Below are 10,635 nucleotides of genomic sequence, written 5' to 3' on the forward strand. Positions count from 1 at the left end.
CTAGGGGATCCTCACCTCAAGCAATCGATGCAGTACCACCCATCAATTGTTTATGCCATTATTCTAAGTGTCATTTTAATTGTGATTCGGCTCTTCAGTTTGCAAACAGCAAATATTTTGTTCTCATTCACACCATTTCCTAAAAGTTGTCTTTTTATTGTGTAGAGATCTAGAGGTCCTTTCTTATTCCATTCGATCCAAAATATTGTTTGTTGGGCTTGGCCTACCCTAACGTCTTGGCTTACACTCTGGAATGATATGAAATTTGTGGTTTTGCTGAATATATCCTCTCCTGAGGCAACGGATGCAGTGCCGCCCATCAGTTTGTTTATGCCATTCTATGTTGCACCGATACGGAGGCAAGGATAAGACACGATATAGATACGAGACACGTCAATTCTTAAAAATACAGGATACGGGTACGACGCAGACAAATCATTATAATTTATAAATCATAAGAAATCAATCACAACATAATATTTGAAATTACAAAAAAAAAAGCAACATCATTTGTAGCCTTGTAGCTTATAATATCAAAATAAAAGTAAGCATTAAATGTTTAGTACAACAAAAAGCAAAAACATAAATTGTCTAGCACATGAAGTTTCAACTATTCACTAGAAGGAATGATATGATTAGCTTCTTCAGTGGTTTGTCTTTGAACTTCTATGTCATCTTCAATAAATATCCTAGCTTCAAAGTAAAAGATTAGCAATTTCTAATATTCCTATATCATCAAGAGACTCAAATCCATCTTGGAAATGAAAGAACCGCGCTCGCAGTTGTGAAAGTAAATACATGGCGTCAATTTTTATTCGGATTTTTTATTTTTAAATGGACACGCTTGTCCTTTTAAAATTAAATAGCATTTTAATTGGATACGGCTTTGCCGTATCGGACACATATCGGTACTGCATCGGAGGTATTTCCGTGTATCGGTGTATCGGATACTACACGCCTTCATAAATAGGTGTATCGGTGCAACATAGATGCCATTATTCTAGATGAGACATTTTAATTGAATTTGATAGTTGTTATTGGGCTTCTCAATTTGTAAACAACAAATGTTTTGTTATCATTTGCATCCATTTTCCTCTTCTCAATTGATGGTTTCACAACAAAGAAATTTGTCACTTTTTGCTATTTGTGTTGAGGATGTTGCAAGTCTGTATTTATAGTTTTAGAGGCTGTGGGAAGGCTATGATTATAAAACCCAGTTCTGTCGGAAAAATAAAGAAAGAAGACTTATACTACACTGTCAACATCAAAATTGTACCTAAGCATTGACCATTCGTCCTCCAAAAAAAGAATACTGTCCATTGCATGAGAGAGAGAGAGAGAGAGAGAGAGAGAGAGAGAGAGAGAGAGAGAGACGAATCTAAATGCAAATGTTCGTGATAGGCTTAATATTTAGCATCACATGCAAGATTGTGGAAGTATCCTTTATTGTATTCACTTGGAATAGGCGGCAAGCTGTGATGTTGTGTGCTTGGGTGTTGTAAGATGTTCATTTGTGTAAAATGTCTTTGAGATTCCCATATCTAATTGTCTTTTGTTGTAGGGACGTATATTTGCTGCCTTTTGTTCATGCAGATGCTGCCATTGTAAGGATTGGATACATTTGTTGATTGCAAGCTCTGTTCCTATCAAGAAATCATGCTGAAATTTTTGTACATTTGTTGGTTACATTTTCGGGTTCGAGTCCGAAAAACCGCCCCATTTGCAAAAATGGGTCGGGTTTGGGTTGACCCAAATAGTGTCGGGTTAGTTTCGGGTTTGACCTGAGCCCTACCCTTGACCCGAAATTGACACCCCTAAATTTAATAGTAATATATTAGTGGGAGACCGTGATTTTGGTAGATGAATTCATTAAAAAGAGTTCTCATTTTAGATATTTGGATTATGTTATTCAAAAGTGATGGTGAAATTGATGGGGATATTATTAGTAGAATTCAAGTTGCATGATTGAAGCCGAGGAATGCATCGGGCCTGTTGTGTGCTAGAAAAGTATCCCCAAATTTAAGGGAAAATTCTATAAGATGTTTTTATCTGCAATGATTTATAGTGCAGAATTTTGACCCTTAAAAGCTAAGTATAAAATTAAGTTAAATGTTGCTGAGATGACGATCATCAGGCTGATGAGGGAGTAGCCTTTACTCTTAGTGACGGAATGCTAAATGAGTATATATGGAAAAAGGTTTTAGTAGCTCCTGTGGCAGATAAGACTAGAGAGAGTCGCCTTAGATGGTTTGGTCACATAAAACTTCGCCCTTTCGATGTCCCAGTTTGGACAGTAGATGTATTAGATGTAGCCAACATAGAGGTAGACCTAATTGATTTGGCTAATTGCTTCATGGATGGCTAGGGGATCCTCACCTCAAGCAACCGATGCAGTGCCAACCATCAGTTGTTTATGCCATTATTCTAGATGTGTCATTTAATTGTGATTCGGCTTTTCAGTTTGCAAGCATCAAATATTTTGTTCTCATTCACACCATTTCCTAAAAGTCGTCTTTCTATTGTGTAGAGATCTTTGGGTCCTTTCTTATCATCTTGGATCCAAAATATCGTTTGTTGGACTTGGCCTACCCCAACGTCTGGGTTACTACACTCTGGAATGATATGAAATTTGTGGTTTTGCTGGGCTTGAATAGATCCCCACTGATGCAGTGCCACCCATCAGTTTGTTTCTAGAGGACGCATTTTAATTGAATTTGATAGTTGTGATTGGGCTTCTCAGTTTGCAAGCAACAAATGTTTTTGTCTCATTCGCAGCCATTTTCCTCTTCTCAATTGATGGTTTCACAACAAAGAAATTTGTCACTTTTTGCTATTTGAGTTCAGGATGTTGCAACAGTCTGTATATTGAGTTTTATAGTTTTAGAGGCTGATTGAAGGCTATGATTATCATAGTTCCCCATTGTAAAACCCGGTTATGTCGGGAAAATAAAGAAAGAAGACTTATGCTAAACTGTCAACATCAAAATTGTGCCTAGGCGCTGACCATTCATCCTCCAAAAAAAGAAAATCTATTGTCCATTGCATGGGGGATGAATTTGATGTTAGGCAATTGTATCTTTGATGGATGGGGATTCTCTTCTCATTCAACTGATGCAGTGCCATCCATCAAATATTTGTTATTATTTATGATGAGGCCTCCTAACTGAATATGATGGTTGTAATTTTGGGTTACTCAGTTTGCAACCAGAAAATACGGTGTTCACATTTACACCATTTCTATGGACTTGTCTACCTTCCTAATAGTTGCATGTTGAGTCTCTTCTCTATGTTTAGGTAGCAAATTCACGCTTGTTTCTCTTATAAGAATTGCGGCGTTCAAATCGTTGAAAAATTCTTTCAAATCCTATTTTTGTCATTTGCACCGATAATACTTGTTTTTTTAATGCTAATGTAATACTTACTGGACAATGATGTTTATATGTTACACGGTCCTTAGAAGCTTCTTGATTTTTTTGTTTTGTTTCTTCATCGAAGATGGAATGATGATCAGTTTCCTTTTTATACATACCTGAAAAAAGTGCAAATGTTCATGATAGGGTTATTGTTGAGCATCACGTGGAAGATTGTATTCACTTTACTCTGTTCCTATCAAGAAATATTACTGGAATTTGGGTTACACATTCAAATCAAAGTTGTTGCTCCTAGGGTTTTGAATAAAGCTCGATGTTGACAAATAGTTCATGTTTCACTTCACCTACTTGCTTGATGTGGGCTCCAAAAATTCGTCCCCGGCCTCTCCCTGTCACCTTTCTTTATTTTTGTTTATCGGGTTGTCTAGGAGAGTTTTAACAAGTTCTGAGGTAAATTTTCAGAAGGCATATTAGATTTGAAATAAGACACTACCCAGAGATTTCGCCCTCATTTTGCGAGGACTCTATGATCTGAGTTCTGGTTTCCTATAGGCGCAAGCCCCTATAGTTTATCACCCATTCCGATATCGGGAGAGAACTTTCGTTTAAGGGTAGTCGACAAACAGATACGTAGAGATATGTGATATCTGGTGTATAGTAGCATCATGATTTGGTGTGTGAGAATTTAATATTTAAAATTAAAAATTTAAATATCTTTTTCTTAAAGCGGATGGTGGGGGTTGTGATGATAGACTCGATCAAGATCCCATGGTTTCATCATCCCGGGTCATCATGGTCCCTAGTCTACTTAGTCAGAGGACGTAGTCGACCCAACTTGACAGAAGGAACCTTGTCGGCATTCATGAGTTTCTTCGTCCAAGAGTATCTTATAGACCTTGGGGTGGGGGGATATTTGTCTAAGTGGACAAAAAATCTGAATCCACCTTAGCTAATTGAGGGTTTTGTGCCCTATGAATTATATCCTATTGATTCACATCTCAAAGAAAGATATTGTCCATTGCATGGGAGAGAGCGAGGGAGAGAGATGAATATGATGTTAGGCAACTGCATCATGGATGGATAGGGATTCTCTTCTCATTCAACCGATGCAGTGCCACCCATCAAATGTTTGTTATTATTTATGATGTCTCCTAACTGAATATGATGGTTGTGATTGGGCTACTCAGTTTGCAACCAGAAAGTATGTTGTTCACATTTACACCATTTCTCTGGACTTGTCTTCCTTTCTGGTAGTTGCATGTTGAGTCTCTTCTCTGTGTTCAGCCAGCAAATTCATGCTTGTTTCTCTTATAAGAATTGCGTGCAAAACTGCAAATCATTGAAAAAGTCTTTCAAATCCTATTTTTGTCATTTGCACTGATAATAGTTGTTTTTGAAATGCTAATGTAATACTTACTGGGCAATGATGTTTATGTTGCACGGTCCTTAGAAACTACTTGAATTTTTTTGTTTTGTTTTTTCATCAAAGAGGCAAAGATGATCAGTTTCCTTTTTATGCATACCTGAAAAAAATTCAAATGTTTGTGATAGGCTTAATATTGAGCATCACATGCAAGATTGTGGAAGTATCCTGGATTGTATTCACTTGGAATAAGCGGCTAGCTGTGATGTTGTGTACTTGGGGGTTGTAAGATGTTCATTTGTGTAAAATGTCTTTGAGAATCCCATATCTAATTGTCTTTTGTTGTAGGGACGTATATTTGCTGTCTTTTGTTCATGCAGATGCTGCCATTGTAAGGATTGGATACTTTTGTTGATTGCAAGCTCTGTTCCTATCAAGAAATCATGCTGAAAATTTGGTTACATTTGTTGATAACCAAGCCCTTTTAGGTTTACCTTTACTTTTCTTAACATAGGTTGGATCTAATACATCTACTCTCCTAACGAGTTCATTAGAAGGCCGACGTTTTATATGAACAAACCATCTAAGACGACTCTCTAATCTTATTTGCCATTAGAGTTACTCCAACTTTTTCGCCTATGTGCTTGTTTTGCACTTATTCTTTAAGCGTTTAGTCTGAGCATCCTCTTCTACAACACTTAATTTTATGCTTCTCTTTTAGTGACCAACATTCTGTGCCATAAGCTTTCATGGTCTCACCACCATCTTAGAAAATTTTCCCATCTTGGGGTACCTTCTTATCACACAACAGACATTATGCATTCCTTCATTTCCTCCACTTCAACCATCAAACTTTGATTATACTATCAATATATCCATAAATGTGCACTCTTTTTAATGACTTGATCACCCAATGTTATAATCTCGCCAGTAGATCTTTTACTACTAAAGTTACACTCCATTATTTTGTTTTAGTGCCACTCAACTAAAAAAAATTTTGACTCTAAGATCGACCTCCATATTTCAAGTTTTTCATCAACTACCTCTCGAGTCTTATCAATAATAAGAATATCATCAGTGAAAAGCAGACACCAAGGTACATCATCTTGCAAATGACTAGCAAGAACATCCATAAATAAAGCAAGAGATATGGGCTTGAAGCTGATCTTTAATGTAATCCAACAATTCTTTTTCCACATAAAGTTCCTCAATTAGTTGTATCTTTTACTTGTTATTTCTTACAACTAATCCAAAATCACATTTACTAGTAATTTGTTTTTTTTTTAAATCCCACTTAACATATTACAAAATTACATTATTATGTTGGTGAGCTATGGGGACGCATCCATTTCTTTTTTTTTTAGTTGAGCTCTTTTTTGGGCATATAGATGCGAGGGAGAGAGAGAGGTTATTGCTACGTCATTTGTTGTCAGAGTAAACTACACTCATATAAACGGTCACATAAAAGGATAGGTGCGATATCCACAGCCATTTTGAAGGGTGGTATTTCATTTTCCTCTTCCAATTGATGGTTTCGCAACAAAGAAACTTTCTTTGATACTCACAGTTCCCAAATAAATAAATAAGAAGCTACACTGTCCAACTCACATGAGATATAGAGAGAGATGGATATGGTGTGAGGCATTGCATCATGGATGGCTGCAGGATCCTCTCGTCAGGCAACCATTGCAGTGCCCCCATCCAATACTAGTCATTATTGTTGATGAGGCTTCCTAAATAAATTTGATGGTTTTAATTGGCCTACTCAGTTTGCAAACAAGAATTTTTTTTTTCACATTTACATTTTGTAGTTGCATGTTAAGTCTATTCTGTGCTTGATTAGCAAATTCACGAATCACGAGTGATGCTCTCATAAAAAAAATAGGCGCAAATCACAGGAAAAAAGTATATTCCTGGTTTTTCTTTCTTTCACAGAAATAAATATTTTTGATATGCTAGTATATCTCCTTGTAAGCATTGATGGATGGAAGAAGCTTTGATGATCAGTCTTCTTTTTGTACGTAAAAAATTGCAAATGTTCAGGGTTGGGTTTAATATTTTGTTATAGAAGTATCCTTGATTACTTTCACTTGGAATTGGTGGCAACCTGTGATATAGTGCACTTGGGAGAATTTGAGATTTTTGGATTGTGTAAATTATCTTATAGGTTATAGTCTCTTGCTGTTGGGAGGCATTCTAGCTGTCTTTAAATCATGCAGATGCAGCCATTCTGCTGAAAACTTCTCACTTTCCTTCCATTTTCTGATGTCTCTCAGAGCTTCGGAGGAATCTTAAATGAAATTTGTACACATCTTTACTTCTTTGATTTCATTCTTTTGCTTCCTGCTAGAAAAAAAAAAGAAGATATAATAAATTACAAAAGACAACTTACTATTTGTTAAGAATGAATCTGTTAGCAATCAGAACGAGGGAGCCTGCAGTTCTCAGGAAAAAAGTTGTAGATACTGTTTATTCATTCCTTTCTTATTCAACCTTGATGCAGCGAAGAAACTGAACTCGATCAGCCTCTGTTGCTAATTTGGCAATCCGCATTTGCAAGTTTCTCAGAACTCTTTAATGGTAAGTCCATTATTTCCAGATAGTGTTTCTGGAAACTCTCTAACGGGCTTCTGAATGAAATGTTTTATGCAACGCCAATAGAATTGTTTTTCAGTTATGCATTTGCTTTATTCTTTCTGCATATCTACTGTAACACTTGAGTACAATCACAAGGAACCAAGTGAAGGTTTTATAACTGCAGCAAATTGTAGAGACGTTATCCTTTAATCCGAAATGTTGATGCATGGCAGCCATTTGTGATTAATCTAAGACTAGGATTAACTTTATACCATTCCTTTTAGTCTTTTGTGCACTTAAGAACCAGAGCAAATAAATGAATTCATAGGAATAAAGTAGTTAAAGATGATTCTTTTCTGAATTATTTTATTGATGGATCGTTCATTCCAATCTGATAGATGCTTAATGATATATTATTTCTAGATCGCCTTACTGTTAAGTTTTGAAAGGCATTATCCTGTCATTCTCATATAATTTTGCTTTGTTTTCCTCTGTTGCTTCCCCTTCTTTCAAACCTTTTCCTCTAAACGGTAAGAAAGATGGTAAAGTACAATAAAAGTGCTTATTGCCTGCCAATTAAGCAATAACGTTGCTGATTGTTAGACCGGTCCAGGCGGGACCGATTCACGGGCAAAACCGCAAAACAGCGGAGAAAGAACTCCGCCTGTGCGGGATGCCGCGCGTGCCGCGATTCCACGATTAGGAGGGAATTTGAATGTAGGGACTGTTTAGGGATTTCCTTTTGATTTGTATGCATTAAATAGTTGTTTTTCATAGGATTTGGGTATCTTGAATTTGGCTGAAATTTGATCTCTTAGATTTAGGTTTCTTTGGGCTCTAGCGGCGTCTAGCGATTTGGGAGAGATCGATCCTCTCGAATTGAGGATCAATTGTATCTTGCTGTTTTTATTCATCTACTGGTATAATACGAGCTTTCCTTTGAGTTTTCTCTCAGATTTTCCCGGACAAGTGCTGTTTTTCTGCTGTAAACAGCAGATTTCTGCTGTTTTCCTGCTGTGGACAGCCATTTGGCTGCTGTTTGTTCGCCGATTTTGGTTAGGTTACTTGAGAACTCAAGTATTTCCTATCACTGATTCCCATCACTTCTCAAAACCAGAAAAGATTGATCTGGCAAGTCCGCCACAGAAGAAATTCCGTTCAGTGTAGGTGAAGCTTCATTAATGATGACAGTAGGATCAAGCACCTGTTGGAGCAGCCAAGCTCTGAACTGGTTCAGTCTAAGTAACTCGGAGCAATAACGTATCAACAAGAAGCTGCCTCGAGAAGGTTTGAAAAAGACTTCGAGCCAAACTTTTTGTAATAACTGCTACTGATTGATTCTTTTGAAGTCACTGGTGCTTCTTCATTAGTTGGGTCTGGAGTTAGTATCAGAGCAGCACCATGGGAGATGAGCAACCAGAGCTATAAAAGAAAAGGAGTACAAGTGTAAGAATCCCTTAACCTGAGTGAGGGTGTCAATGCATCTATTGCTTTCTTCTCTATTTTTTCTAATCATAATGAAATTAATATTGATTAAGACTTACAGGAGGGAGACTTTGCTTCTGCGATGGAAAAAAAAAAAAACAACTCAATGATCTCTTAGCAGTTGAGCCTACCTTTGCATTTGCACAGAATGAGCATATATGATCTACTTTGATGGTCAATAACTTGAAAATTTGATTTCATTCAAATGAAGAGCAAGCTAACCTGATGATGCTCACAATGTTTTCTTTGTTGCTTTTAATTTATACAAGTTGGCTAAAAATGACTTGTATCTAACAAACATCAAATTGATTCAATCAAGATCCTTTATAAACTTTTTAATTCCAAAATTAGCCAGGTTTTATTATGTTTTTATTATAATATTTTTTTGGTAATTTTGTCATTGATGTCAATTTTTAAGAAATTGATATCTATTGGTACTTGGTAGAAATAGAAATTTGGGGACTGTCATGTGTTTATTTTGCAAATCTATTTTTACTAATAAAATGATATATGATATGAATATTTTTTTATAATTTTTGATGTGCTAAAAGAATTGATATGAATTATATAATAAAAATAAAATAAATTATTTAACTTTTTATATTATTTTACTCTAAAATATTTGAACCCATTAAGTGAAATTATTAAATTTCATTTATCTATTCTCAATTGATTTTATGATACTAGAGACGTTGAAAATGAAATTAGAGAGATTATTTATGATTTTTGCTAGTTAATTTTGTTAGAAAAAATGTTTGTCTCGTTGTATTGAATTATTATCCTATTTATAATTTCAAAATTTTGATATTTTTAGTTTTTTTTTCTCATCAAAATTATATATTATTTTATTAAAAAATGAGGATAATTTTATATTGGTAAGATTTTTATTGTATAATTTTTTTATGTGATAAACCTTGTTAATGTGTATTTTGACAAAAATATATTGTATTTTTACCGTTTAATTTGAAAGTTATAATTTTTTGAAATAAATGCATAGTAGATAAATTTGATCAGTTTTTATGTATTTTATGAATTATTATATTTCATTGATAAAAATATAACATTTAAATGTAAGCAATTTTCACTTGATGACTTGATGGAAGGCAGTTGTAATTATGAAAGATAAAAATTATCCCAATTGGTCGATGTTTTGGCCTAATCAAAATTGATACTTAACTAGGTGATAAATGTGTTACAAATCAATTGATTGTTGGGCTAACATGAAGATTAATGCACAACTAAACAATAATTATGATGAAATGATGAAATTTTTACATTAAAATTGTTGCATTTACATGATAGTATTTTGAATTGATTGATAATATAATTGAAATCGTGCAGGCATTAATATTGATATAATATTGCATAAACATACTGTCATGACTCACTGAGTGATAGTTCTCTTTATCAGTATTTGTTCAGGTTAAATAAAATACTCTTTATATTATGTCTTATAGTTTAATAGTTTTTTTTTTACTTCACTGATCTTATTGATTTTATATTATGTTGAGATTTTTCTATTGCTCGTTATCTAATGATTGATAATATAACTAAAATATACATATTGATTCTTTTACCTTAGATTGAAAGCATTGATAAGGTTTTGATTATTTGGTTGTTTTAAATAGAAATGTAGAGTAAATATATAAAGACGTATGAAATGGATATAATGTACTTACAATATTTTAAAATATTTTGATAAGTGTAAAATAGTTACATGTGTTTTTTTTTATATTTTACTTGAAGTAAAATGAATGTAATTTAAAGTAAAAAAATGGTAGTGGTCGGTACTTGGCGGTAGCGATAGTGATTGACAAGGATGATGATGGTTGGTGGTAG

The 10,635-nt window shown here is 34.6% G+C and overlaps 1 long non-coding RNA gene across 1 annotated transcript; it reads left to right on the plus strand.

Annotated features, from left to right (window-relative positions):
- Window positions 1-1,390: 1,390 nt before the first annotated feature.
- On the plus strand, window positions 1,391-9,135 carry LOC114578365. Its single transcript, XR_003699977.1, has 2 exons — window positions 1,391-8,757; window positions 8,858-9,135. It is a non-coding gene; the product is annotated as an uncharacterized LOC114578365 (long non-coding RNA).
- Window positions 9,136-10,635: the final 1,500 nt, after the last annotated feature.

Source organism: Dendrobium catenatum, unplaced genomic scaffold (assembly GCF_001605985.2).
Source record: "Dendrobium catenatum unplaced genomic scaffold, ASM160598v2 fragScaff_scaffold_158, whole genome shotgun sequence".
NCBI classification, from domain to species: Eukaryota; Viridiplantae; Streptophyta; class Magnoliopsida; order Asparagales; family Orchidaceae; genus Dendrobium; species Dendrobium catenatum.